General features: G+C 36.3%; 1 protein-coding gene across 1 annotated transcript in view; it reads right to left on the bottom strand.

The window, feature by feature from the left end:
- The window catches only part of LRRC4C (leucine rich repeat containing 4C), a 106,934-nt gene extending 102,614 nt beyond the window's left edge, over nucleotides 1-4,320 (bottom strand). Inside the window, exon 1 of the mRNA XM_026055601.1 lies at nucleotides 4,291-4,320. The gene's annotated coding sequence lies outside the window, so the exon portion shown is untranslated. The remainder of the gene's footprint in view (nucleotides 1-4,290) is intronic.
- Between the last annotated feature and the right edge of the window lie 10,362 nt (nucleotides 4,321-14,682).

The following is a 14,682-nucleotide window of genomic DNA, read 5'->3' as shown; positions in this document are numbered from 1 at the left end:
ACATAAAAGCACTGTATGCTTCACTATATGAATCCATCCTCATGTAACATTGTACAAGCACCAACAAGGTGAGGGGCAGGAATTATCTCGGGGCCTCCCATCCAGTTCTTGACCTGGGGAATTGCTGTTCTTCCTGCCCGCCATCGCCCCCGCCGCCGGGCCCGCTCGGGTGCAAGGYGGGTGCCGCCCAGCCTGCACTCCCCGCCGCCACTGCGGTACAAACGCCCGACCACGCGGCAGAGGTCCCTGGGGCCTGGTCCCACCTACAGGCCGGGAACAGCGCGAGTCAAAAGGGTGAAGGAAGAAGAAAACGTTATCGTCTCTCAAGGGAACTAACTTTGTTTTTCACCTAATGGGACAACTTTGCCTCATCTTGAGTACAGGGGGAATAACAAAACTCAAATGTATGCACTGGCAAATGTTTATACAGCAAACACAGACAACAAGAGATTGGCCTAACGCACCTTTTCCTAACTGACAGATGATGCGAGTTAAAGAACTGAACTTGTACATGTGATTAGCACTGAGAAAGGCTAATGTAAAAGATTAGATGGTCAGAATTGTCAGTCATTTGGTGGAGGAGAAATATGATCAAACCCTAAGAAAAGCAAATTCTGACTTGTAGATAAAGAGGAGGAGTAGAGGTCCACTGCACAGAGAAACCTTAAAATTGAATAAACACTAACAAAGTGTAAGGAAAAGAGTGAAAGCAGATCATTTTGATAATACAAAGTAAAGTAAAAAGCAGTTTCAAAGTTATGTATTCTGGACCAGTGACAGTCCTGCCTGCCTTTTAAAATAAACATGAAGAAATCACAGAGGAAGCTGTGGAACACATTATTCTTTCTATTTTATTAAACATTGCTGACAAGACGTTGTTTGCATATGGAAACAGTACTTGAATCCTCTTATAGCTTACTACTTTCAAAAAGGAACAAAAAATGCTGACAAACTTACTTTTGTCTACATGGTTCTAAAATCAAGCTCACTCTAATTTAGGGATTCGAGAGAGGTGCTAAAAATCTCAGAGTGTATAATATATTATATATTATATATATATTCTCACAGGGAGACTGATTTTCATAATGCAATCAAAGCTCATGGTACATACAGTTTTGTGTGTGTGATTTTGCTGATTATTGAATATTTCTTTTAGTATGAATAAACCTAAAATCAGATGCATAACCTTTGAAATTAGCAGCTATAATGCTGCCTCATTTAATCATTTTACATATTTTTCTTCTGATGTTTACAGTTCTAGCGTGAAGCTTTGTTTTAGAGGTAATTTCGGCTTGGTCACAGAGGCTTGGAAGAAGTAAAAGAAAAGATCACAGAATTACAGAATAGTTGAGGTTGGAAGGGACTTTTAGAGATCATCTTCCGCAAAGATTATCCTCCTTTCAGGAAGATCTGGGTAAAATAAAGCACGTGTTTTTGGTATTCAGGAAGTTCAAGTGACTATTCAATGAACCCATCATAATCCAACCTATAATACTAGAAATCTGTTTCTTCTGGTAAAAATGGAACTGAATGTTGTTTTTTGTTAATTTGGTTCCATTTGGAAGAAAGTATATGCTCAGCACTTTTGTATTTTTATTGTCCAGAACAAGCTTAGAAAAAAGTACTAAAAATTTCAGTTAAGAACATCTTTGATGGTAACAATCTACCACTGAAAGGCAATTTGCTGTCTAGAAAGACCTGCTGTTCTGTGGAACCGAGCCCAGTATTGTCTGTTTCCATGATAACAGACACAACCAATTCATAATGTAATGGCTTTTAGAAGTATTCTTCGTAGAAGGAAAGAAAGAAGCTTTATACTTATTTGGTAAAAACGTCTCTTCTAGTGTGCACTAAGATTCTTATTCACCTGTGTGCCTAGGAGAGCTATGTGCCTAGTATCCACAGAGAATTAGCAGAGGAGATTTTTTTCTAAAACAAATGCTGCTTTGAAGAAAAAATATGAAAAAGATACACAACTAATAAAAAGAATGTAAACTTTTCCTCAGTTTGCTCTTTGAACTCTTGTATTTCAATTCTGACTAGGGCCTATATATATAGTGTTAGAATGTCTAAGAAACTATGTCCCTGTTTCCTAACTAAGGTTTATCCTTTAGGGTTAGTAATCACTTTTAAGTTTATTTTAACAGGACTTCAGGGTACCTAATAGTTAGAGTGTTAAACCTTAAGAGTACACACAACTTTGGAAAAGCAATTATATATTTAAAAAAGTAAAATTTTCCTTTGTACCCAACAGAGGAAGTCTGGTTCCACTGAGGTCAATGACGAAACTTACTGACTTGAATAAGGCCATGATTTTACAGAGTATCTTTTTTCATGTGATTTTAAATTTTAACTTCCATTCCAAATCTGTCTGTAAAGATGCTGCCAAGATGAACATTCATGCTTACTCTGACTTTATTGCTACAGTTACTCCCAAGAGAACGAAGGACAAGCTTTTTCTGCTTCTGTGTCACAAAGAACTCCCCACAATATGCACACGCATACACATGCTTGCTTTTATTCAAAATCACTCTTAACTCATATTCTTTTGGCTAGAAATAGACTCTGGTGGTGTCCCTTGTAATACAGGGCATGCTTAATCTCTCCTGTGATGGTAGCACTATAGCCCCTTTCAATAATTTTTTTCCCCACAACTTAGTTCAATGTTACTTAGAGCAATTAGTCTAGATTAGGAGGAAGTGCATGGCAAAATCCTTTTCCTATGAGAAAAACAAAACTGCAAAGTATAATCTTCATTTACAGCAGTAACCCTACCACAGAACAAAAGCTGTGTGATACTACTACCAATAATAACAAAAATCTTCTATTTTCCTATTCCAACTTCAAATGCTGGAAAAGGCCATTTTTTTCAACTTCCTATAAAATTCAAAAAATTTTGACTGAATGAACATCAACTAATATTCATTAACAAACTACTGCATTTAACATAAAAACACTARCTCACAAAATGGCTTGAAACAAAATGTCAAATGTTTTCACTCCAAAACAGCCCTGAAAAATAGCCCAAAGCCTGCCATTTTTCTGTAACATTAATTTCAGGCTTAGAATTAGATTCTAGACAAATTCTCTTGTGCCCAGGACAGAGTGCCACTGGCATCAAAGCGTTGTAAATTCACTTCACAGAGAGGAATAACTTCTTTGACTTCAATGGACTCTCTCCAGATTAATGCAGGTGCAAATGAGAACAGAGCATGGTCCTTCATTTTATATTCATGTCCCATCTAATATGTATTTAGTTTTGTAAATGTCAGCAAAATAAAAAAGAAAAATGGATATCTTTCTGTTACTTTAAAATTGGATTTTTAAGAATGTAAAATTTAAGAACATAGACAACTAGACTYGAACATGAATGATGCATTACTTTGGAAATAATAACTTTACAGTGTGACAGCATTTTGGGGGGAAATTTTAAATAGCAAGAATATAATACTCTCACACAGAGATGAATGTATCAGACATCTTGATTTCTTCTCCTGTGGAGTTATTGTGACTGGAAAATACAATTTGCATTTATTGAGAACACAATCTCAACTATATATGCTTCAAAACATTAATGAGAAACAACCTAGCAGCCATATTGCTCTGCCTTGTTCTCATGTTTAGCATAAATACAGAGTGAAATGCAATTTTGGGGAAAAGACCTTCGAACAGTTTAGCCTCTGAGTCAAGGAAAAAGTAACATAACAGATTTCTAAATTTTGATCAGCAGAAAATGATAATGCCTTGCTTTAACTATGCAAGATGCAAAAGAGCTCTAGCTTTCTACAGAGTGGGGAGGGAAAGAATGGGTATATGTAAAGAGATCATTGATAGACATCACTGCCAAAATGAAAAAAAAAGTTCATGGCATAAATAACTGTTCCTTATAGCTCTGCATTAGGTGCTATGTTACATATTCTTTTTACATTTTCACAGCTGAAAGCTGTTAGAAATTACAGTAGTTAAGAAAATAACTTCAATTTTCAACACCTATTTTCAGGGACTTATAGCCTTCTAAATAAGTTACTTCCAACTATATATCTTCAGCTTGTTCTGATACCAAAATCTGATCATAATTTTTACATGTCAGACAAATTTCCACTTAACCTTTTTTGGTCAATATGAAAAAACATGTGCTTTATAGAGAAATTTTTCTACTTTTTTTTTTTAAATCACAATTGGCTTATTCTTGACCCCTCGAAAACAACAGAACCTTTTTTAGATTTATCCACATTCAAACAGATGGCAGTACTATAATGCCTATGGTATATACATAATCTGTTTTCTTACAGTCAATTCTTGCAGGAGCGTGGCCAGTGATGAGGACATCAAAAGTTATAGCCAGGATTCACTGGGATAATATTTCCAGAGTGCTTGTATGATCTCAAGGTAGGTCATTTGATTTCGCTATGCACCAATCACCTTACCTGTAAAATGGAAACAGTACTTACTGAGTGTGTTAAACAGGATGTTAAACAGACAATAGCATTAGTGTGACTAAGGAGTGTAAACAGTTTCACAACCATGTGAGTCCATGATGTGATGCAGCACACCATGCAATGCAAATAAGAAAATAAGGTGGCAGAAGGGAAAAAATCCTACCTTWTTGTCATTCTTCTCTGTACCCTAGCAGTCCATACCTGATATTAAATAATTTAAGATCTCTGAATGCTGTATGACATAACTGTACTTTGATTGATGTTGGCTTGAATAAGGAGAGATTAAAAATTGAGGGAACAATTTAGGACCTAGCAATGAATTAAGGCAGGAGGCACCATATTTATGCACCCAAGTGCACTGAAATGCGGTATAGGATAGTTAAGAGACCAACCTTCACCTTGAGTTCTCTGGATTTTCTCCTCCAATATTCAGCTCTCCCTCCTATCTCCACATTCCCATTAAAACTGTACATAGTTTAAAGAACATATGACACCTGAAATACCTAATCGTCTTTCAGTATCATCTTACAGAGGCAGATGAAAAACTGCAAAACAGTAATGAGCTGCTTAACATTCTTTGGAATGAACTCAGCTACTGCCACTGCAGAACAGACCAATGGTCTGTCTACTCCRGTATGGTGTCACTTCTAAAGAGAGTTCAGGATCATTCCAGAGTAAGTAGTTCCACAACATTGATTTCATAAAGCAGTCTAAGTGGAAGAATAGTCCAGACATATTTGCATTGCATAACACTCTTTGCGAGTAAATATGATTGAAAAWCGTTCGTCCTTCAGGGAAGAATAAAGGACACAGTTTTTCCGTAATGAGATGTTTTATTTTCTTTTCCCCATATATAGATAGATAGATAAATTGATAGGTAGGTAGATAATATATATACGTGCTGCAATTTTCTAGTGCTCAGAAATGACATTAGCAGTGCAATGTTATTGAGACTTATCCTGGGAATTGCTCTATACTTAAATCACCTAAGCCCTTGAAAGGTTACAGGAAGGGGAAAATGTAAATCTATACTTTGGAGGCAGTAAGGGGAAACGTTTAATACAGATCTGTATCTTTTTCCTCATTAGGACAGTATTCTGAGAAGTTCTAAAAGGAACCTGTGGACAAGAATAAATCTTTCTTTATTGACTGTATGTGAGAACTTCTACTAAGAACATAAAAAATCCTGCAAGTCCAGACTGGCAAAAATGATGGTAAGAATATTGGTTCTTTAAAGTGTATATTTAAGTTTTGGTATATTTATATTTACATAAAATATTAAATGTACATGTATGTGTTAAATTATATTTACACATTACATATTAAATATTCATTTATATGTTAAATGTGTATTTTTAATATTTACATATTACATGTACACATATATTTTTATCAATGATACTTTTAGAATCAGTTTTCCTTCCCTCTCTACAAACTTCTTTCCCAGTTTTTACATTGAAACCTAACTTACAGAATCAGATCTGATCTTCCAGACCTAGGGAAGAGCTGCCTGTTAAGGGGATTATTTCTGGTGATGAAGACGGTAAAAATACCTGCAAGGAATGAAATGTTTTAAAAAGCTGCATATCATGGTTACAAGATTGTTTGGGAAAGCAGAAGTCTGGATTTGGTCACCACTTGTAGCGATTCCTTTTTTGTTTTTTCTGTTCTTTCTATTACTCTCTCCTCACATTTTTTCCCCTAGCTTAGACCAAAACTGCATTTCCTCACTATTGTATTTGCTTTTCGCAACTTTGTTCACACAGGTGGAAATTGCCTTCAACATGCTAAAACAATTAGTTATCCCGTAAGAGATGAGAAGTGTATTGGTATCTATCACAGTATATACTCCTGAGAGCCTTTGAACAATCAGTAGGAGTAGTACTCAGAAAACTAGAGTTCTAGACCAAAGTTTTCAAATTTTCCAAAATTTGCTAGCAAATACATTTTGGTGAAAAGCAGGAAGGCAAGGGATGAGGGCTTTTATTTAAAATGGTTCAAGTAGGCCTGATTTTCAAATGCACGCCTAGCAATTTTTGCTAATCCACCCTATTTAAAATGGGCTATCCAAAGATGAGGCAACTAAAATTAATTATCAATTTTGGAAAACTTGTTTAATAAATCTGTGTCTGGAAACATAGACCGAGAGGCAGGAATCAACCATTTGTGGTCTTAAAGTACATACACTACATTTTTTAGATTTTCTTTTCCAGAAAAGACTGAGATGATATTTGGGTTCAAAGTACAAAGTTAATGGAATCTCTCCCAAAAGCAAGGGTATAAGGCCGTTTTAGTTTTGTATTAAAAACTTTCACCAAAAACATGATGTTTAAACACAATTTAATTTTAAAATAAAAACATTGATAACATCAAGGTACTCCTATTTTGATAATTTGTGAACAAAGTATTGTTTTTCTATTATATAATTAATTTTTTCTCTCAACAGTTATTTCATTATTAGGAAAATAAAAACACACCAAAATAAATCCTTCCAAAGTCATTTTTTTAACATAAAAAGTGTTTCCCCATAACATTCTCTTAGATATTCAAATAGCTATTGAAATCATGAAATTGCATTGAAATAGATGTTTTTCATTTCCACTACTATGGATATAAGAATCAAGAATTAGTTTGTTCCTCCCTTCTACACCGGTAGGCATACTTTATACTTATCCAGGGGCATACATGTTTATCATGACACAATGTAACACTGAAGTGTTGTCATCTGCAAGCTATTTTATCTTCAACACCATTGCAGGAAGGGCTATTTTCATAAAAGAATTTTTCAAACAACAGTGACCTTTAAAACACAAATATAATTAATTTCTTGAATATCTATCAAAAAAAAAAGGCAGCTCATGGTTATCAGAGTATTCGCTTATGAAAAACACAAAACAACATACTGGGATGAGACACAGATATGGGCTGGTCCTTGAACTTGACAGCACAAGATTTTCCGCTACTTTACAGACACAGTGGCGTTGTTCCCATTAAACTTAGGCATTTTACTCATGAGAAGTTGAGCTTGCTGAAATTGTTCAACATAAACTTTTCTTTTGCTGAAGTATACAGTCTCAACAACATCAAAACATCACCAAAACTGAATTCATTCTAAAAATAAGGCCTCCAGGATAGATTTGAAATTGTATTCAGGTGCTTAAATATGTGGGTTGGAACCCTCTGTAGTTTACAAATTTTGTCCGAGTTAATCATGTACCTCCCCTATCCTTCCATCTTTACAACCCTTTCAAATAGGAACACTGTTTGTTAATATAACAGAAAATAACGTGTGCTGTGTAATGTGCACTTCAGAGATTTTTTTACAGGTGGTCAGCAGCATTCATGACAGCTTCATCACGCCAAGATACTTGTGGCTATACCATTTTTCAAAAGACTTATCCTACCTCTCTATCTTGCCACAGAAAACATCAAACACCTGCATCTTACATACTCCATCTTTAATAAACTGGTTGATGTTTGTTCTGGACTAGGTCGGTATTATACCCATGACTACCTTGGGGATTTGATTTGGCAAGGTATTTAAACGGAGTATTTATAGGGCAATCATGCTGATGAAGACCTTGTATTCTAAGCTCTAGACTGGCAAGGATTTCTGCTTTGGTTAAATGCGAGCGAGTATATAAATATCTCCCAGCCCTTTGTCACACAACAGTGTGGGAGTAGAAGAGTTTGCTAGGCAAGGAGCTAGAAGTGAGAGGGAAGCTCTACCTCCTTGCAGCTATGACACATTATTATTATTCATTTTGTGGCGTGTCAGTCAGACTGTCATAGCGCTCAGCCGAGAGCACGCGCTCCACGGCCGCTGGGCAGCACGGCCAGGCAGGGGCGGCAGGGGGAAATCTCTCTGCCCCGCTCCAGGCACAGCTTTGCCTCCCTTTGAGGAACGGATGTGGCAGCCCAGGCTGGCCGAGCATCAGCTGGTTAACTAACAACCAACAACGTTCATTCATTACCAATCAAGACCTATTTGTAAAGGCTTCCCGAAAAGGAGTCCAAATTCAGTATGTACACTGCATTCACTTACTACTATTCAGCCACACCTGTCAGTCTCAGAGAAGGTGATCTGTACCACTACTACGTCAAAAGTGCAAACAGTGGTCTGAGCAGGGGTGTCAGCACAACACTACGCGGAGTGAGGAGGTTAATAAGAGAAGACAGAAGCTGCAGGGTCAGAGGAAGCATAAGTATAAAAATTTAAAATCACCCAGGAAGAACATAAAGCAATAAGGCAGAGGAAGTAAGGAGGTCAGACACAGGTATCAGGTCTTAAAAAAAAAAAAAAAAAAAAAAGCACACACACAAAAAGCCGGAAGAGGAGTCAACTGGAGAAAAAGAAGGGAATGTGAATCTCTTGAACAAGAAAAACTCACATTAGGGGTATAAATAATTTAAAAAGAGCTTTTGCAGCTTTGAAAATTAGCTTGTATGAACAAAGCTTTATATCTGTTATTTCCATTAAAATTTGCTTCCTCAAGTATTTGCAGAAAACRAAAACACAGTAAGCAAATTCACTTTCCTCCCTCTGTCCTTAAGCAGATTGTTATGTTAACATATCTTCTCCAATTTTTCTGCTTCTCTCTCTCCTTTCCCCATAACACAGCAGCTGTCTCTGTTCAGGGAAATTTTTTTTTTTCATATAATCTTCTGATTGGGAGTAAAGGATAGAAAATCTCAAAGCCAGAGTTTAGCAGCAATTCAGAGAAATAATTCTCAAACATAATTATCAGGTCAGGAGGCATTATTGCAATGCCATTGCAACCAGCCTGTCATGAGACCTTCTTGCTTCTAGCAGCTGCTATCAGTGCTTTCCAACCTCATCTATGCTTCACTCATTCTAATATGCTTCTTTTAGAATACTGTGGATAACAGGATACAAGAGAAATTACATTAAATCACACTGTAATCCTCCTTGTTAGAGCAACATTTAAGCAATAATCATTGAGGTACAGAGCATTTACCAGGGAGCTACTGACTAAAAGGAGCTAATGATCATGGCCCCCTATCAATAATATCAATTTGTTATTAATATTATAATATTAAAAAACTATAATCTTATTTTCTTTAAATTATCAACAACAACAACAACAAAAAGTTATATTTATGCAAGTCACATTATCACAGTGCATTTAAAATTATCAAATAGTAACCATTTCACAGATCATGGAAATGTGCCCACCTGTAAAATGGAGCATAACTTCTGGCAAATGATTCGTGGCAGCATCACACAAACATTTCACACCAAAAACAAGAACTGGTATTCCTGTTAAATCTGTTTTAAAATTTTAGTAGGCAAAAAAGTAAGTGGAATTCAACCAGGTCACCACAATATGTTATCATCATACAAAAAACAGTGATACCAAGGGACCAGAACTAAAATATTTAATTTGACGAGGAACTTAATAATCTAAGCAGCACAACGTATGTCCCTCATAGCATGACCATTTCCTACCTCACTGAATACTTTGAGTGCAACAGTAAAAGAACAATTTAAGACAGTGCAGCTGCTGGCAAAGATGGGGTAGGAAGGACACGATGAATGGCAATTCAAAAACTAGAAAACATTTACACATTAATACCTGCATCAACAAAAGCAGTTCTTTCAGTCAACCCTGTATCATCTATGCTTATTTTTTCATAACATTCAGAATTGTTATCCAATGATTTTGAGCAAAATTTGGCATGATAGAAAAACAGCTTTACATGTTTTATGGAAAAAAAAAAGAGTAATAATCATTAGGAATTTAATCCTTGTCACTGCATGGAAACTGTGAATCAATGTTGTCAATATGAAATGATATGCACATGCTTACAGGACAAAGACCATGACCACTGAAGGAACAAAAGTGGTGAAAGCTACTGATAGATGCTAAAATGCCTTTTCCTCATAAGCAGGACTAATTCTGTTCCCCACAGGTGCTCATTATGGATTCTGTTATGATATAATATGATACAAGATAAGCCAAAATAACATTTAATCCAACACAGGCTGTTAAAAAGTCAAAGTTCAATTAAACCTGATTCAGTTTGAGCAGAGAGTAGCCACACCACCAGGTTAAAGACAAATAACAAAAAAGAAATTATATTATTTCTGCGTGTGATGCTCTATCTACAGCATTCTTGTTTATTCTTTTTTCTTTATCTTTACAAGGCACAAACTAAATCATAGAGTCATAGAACTATAACTTAGGTTGGAAGGGACCTCCAGGGGTCACTTAGTCTAACCTCCTCTTCAAAACAGGTCTAATTATATCAGGCAGCTTAGGGCTGTGTCCAGTCAAGTCTTGAACACCTCCAAGATTCCACAACCTCTCTCAGCAACCTGTATTTAACCGCCTTCAGGGTAATTTTTTTTATTATTATTGCTATTAATGTGAAGCATGTGAACTAGCTGTGAGACAGGAATATTGCAGGAAAGCATTAGTTTGCAACTGCTGTTCTTTGCTGTCCTTGTTGCAGAATTTGCTACTGCAAGGCTGGTATGCAATGTCTATACAAGGTCTATAAAATGAGAACCTGCTACATATCAGAGGAAAAAGCAGCATCAACTATGCTAATCTATGCACTAGAAATATTTTATGAGGGAAAACATCTTACAATTGTTAACCCAGAATGAAAATGCTAAAGAGGCAACTCTAAAAACAGAAAATGAGGGAGGAAGGAATTAAGAATGAACAGGTAACATTTTTATAACTCCAGTATCTCATCAGCATTAGCGTGCCTAATAGAAGCGATGAGCATGACATAAAAATATTGACTGGGTGTTGAGACACATCTGGTTACTTTCTGAGAGTATTATTGATATCCTGCTGTTCCTTGTGATGGTCTGGTGTCCTGGACACATTCAATATTGAAAATGAAGTTAGAAAGGAATGGAATTATCAAACTAGAAAAGTTCATCTCGAATTCCAGTCTTTAAAATACATATACAGTATAACTGGTACCATATAAGCATTACTTAACCATGTCAAAGTAGATGTATTTTCTGTTTTGAATTACCTTGGATCATTCTAGATGAAACGGGCCTAATCTGGCACACACAAATTTATGCTGTTATCATATATGATCTAGGTTTCTGAATTATAAGAAGTCAGGCTAAAAAGAAGTTTCATGGAAAATGCAATGCAGCAACTCTTTTTTATCTTGATAAAAAATTTTAAAGGTTTCTCTAACGTACTGATATGTAAGATAGAATGTGTTTCTTTTGTGTTAGAGAAAGCCACAGATTCAATACTAATAAGATGATAGAATTTATGAGATTTAGTCATARGTAATCTTAGAATATGAATATTCTAAGGATTAAATTAACTGAAGTTATCTTAATATTCTGCTTTCAAGTGACACATGAAGCAATGTAAGAAACTCCTGTCTGTGGCTAAGCACAATGTATCTTTAATGAAAGAGGAGGCCAAATATGTCCTAAAGACCAATTCTCAGACATTTCTAACCATTACTGGCCAGTTCCTACTTTACTTGCTCAGGAAAGTATACATAATGACTTTATTGGAATTAGCTTCATGAGAAAAGTTGAATTATTTTATTCCCTTGCATAAAATGACTGTTATTTATGCTTATGCCTACTTATTTTACATATATATACATATCTGTGTACACACAGACACAAACACACTTATTTTGTCTGTTTTTTAGAAGCAGAATTAGAGTATTTTTTCCTGCCAATATGGCTCTAAATATTGACCTAGAGAAAGTAAGTTTGAGATGCTGATAAAATTTAACAGGTTTCATATGAGAGAAGAGAAAATGAAATTATCAGAAGACATGAAAACTCTATTAGGGATCAGCATATGAATCTAGATATTTCCCGACAACTGTCATTCTTGTGCCAAAGTTCAGACAAGCAATAGAGATGTCTCACTCTGCCAAACTCTTTCTATGTGCCTGCCAGCCTTATCATAGCATTAAGGAAACTGAAATAGAACCAACTGATTAGAAACCTAGAGCAAAAGGAGACCTGATTGTTTACTGTGTAATCACCTGTTTACAGAAACAACTGTAGACTGTGAAGACCTCCCAAAGGTTCTTTTATTTACTGTTGTCTCATCAAGGGACTTTCTCTGTACAAGCTGCACTAAAGTTGACACTGATGGAAACTACAGCAGAATACACCTCCGGTTATATCTGCTTTTTTTCCCCCCCATGTATGTAACACATGGTCACAGACCCATGGAAGAGCCACTGTGAGACTGTAGAGTTTTGACTTATGCCTGCTGTATTGTACATCTTTTACACTAAATGGCTTACTTAAAGTGTTAAGATGCTTTGCTTTCAGCTCTCAAAATAATAATAATAATAATAACTTTAAAAATTTAATGGAATTACAATTATCATATGAAGTTAAAAAAAAAGGGGGGATTGATTACTAGTTATTCCCTACAGAAAACAGATTCACTAACTCTAAAATACRGTCCTGGACCTCCTCCTGAACACAGCTGGTGGGGAAAATAAGCAAGACTAACTTGCATGAATATCATTATAAATTGACCTCGGTTAATTGTTCTTCACATCCACATGAGTTAAAGCRGGAAGAAATCAGCTTCATTCAAAGCAGCAAGCTAGAAAGCTAGATAATATGGAAAAAAAAAGAAAACTTTCTAGCTTTCAGAATATGTATGCAAAAACTTCTAGAAACTGTACAATAACCTTGATTGAAATTCAAGTTCACAGCCCAAATCAGCTAACAGAAATAGTTGAATGCACATGTCCTCCATTCCAGGTAAACTCAGGAAATAAATGAGTCAACTCCTGATTTTCTCCTTGCCCTCAACAACCACTCCAATGAAATTTTCATGAAAACCAATGTGCTTCTATGAAATAGCATTTTGCAGCAGAAAAAAGGTTGTACACAGACTTTTCCAACCACCTCCATTTGTATGACCTCAAATTAAAAAGAATACTTATTGCATGTATTCATTTCCTGCATTTTCCAGCTTTATCTTGTCTTAAATTCTGATACACACAAGCCAATTCATCCTGGAATCATCCTCATGCTGCTGGAAACGTACAAGACAAAATGAAGAAATAAAAATGCCACATGAATTTGCCACAAATTCAGAGACTGAAAACAAAGCAATCATATCAGTGACACTGTTAAGAGCTGCACAGTTACTTTGCAGGGTCTCAGAGCCACATCTTGTTAGTGTAAAACAGATTGCAGTCACTCTCTGCTCATATGGAACTGAGGCCTTTAAAGACTACAGTTCCCAGCACACACAGGGCTTAGCAACCTTCCACACACACTAGCCCATCTAACAGATAGGAGACTCTGCGGTCTGTACCACAGTAACACAAATGAAAGCTGCCCTGTAAAAGTCTTTTCCTGGGCTATATTTACTTTGGCTGAAACATTTAGGTAAAATCTTGCCTGCTTCTTTACAGCGGGGAAGCCAGACGAATTTAACTATGGAATCAGGCCTAGGAAATCTGTGCTCTGCATGATATCCCAGACCCTAGTCTATGTGAGATTCCGCTGCAGCTTACTGCAAGGGAAAGTCCTCTGACACGTACACCAAAACAGGAAGCACGGTCATGAATCTTGTAACAGTTATAAAGCTGTGGTAGCAATCTCAGTAAAACATGGCTACGCAGGGAAGAATGAGTCCTTCCTAGGCTCCCCGGAACTTCCCAATGGGAAATGCAAATGTTAAAGTTACATGGATTTGCATAATACGAGCTGAAGGGGGTGGAAAAAGGAGCAGAGATAAGCGTTCTGTGATCACTGTTCCTTCTCCTGCTCTGACTCACATACAAAAAAGGACCAATATCCAGCTGTTCTAAACTGTGCTTGGTACCATCATTGTCTTGAAAAGAACATATTTAATTGCTTCATTTAGCCCTTCACTTAATTCAGCATATTACTGTGCACTTCAGCTGCCACTCAAATGAACAAGATGTGGTGCTGGGGGGAAAACACATCTACTGGGTATCTCATAAACGTGTAGTTGTTTCCCTTTGTGTGAAACAGTAAGCTACCTTTGAATTTATGTATCTTAGAAATAGCTCCCTCATCACTAAAAAGGTGAAACAGCCCTGATCTGCACACACCTACTTGTTGGACTGGCCATGCTCTAATGATTTGCCTAAACTAAGTCACAAGAGAAAATCGATTCATTTCCCTTGGCAAAAATTTCAGAATATCTCTCCCAGAGTGGCGTTGTGTTATTCTTGCACTTCATTCTCAGGGACTGGTTCCCACATGACCATAAAC

This window comes from Apteryx rowi, unplaced genomic scaffold, assembly GCF_003343035.1.
Source record: "Apteryx rowi isolate R43461 unplaced genomic scaffold, aptRow1 scaffold_124, whole genome shotgun sequence".
NCBI lineage: Eukaryota > Metazoa > Chordata > Aves > Apterygiformes > Apterygidae > Apteryx > Apteryx rowi.
This window is presented reverse-complemented; position numbering and strand designations above follow the sequence as displayed.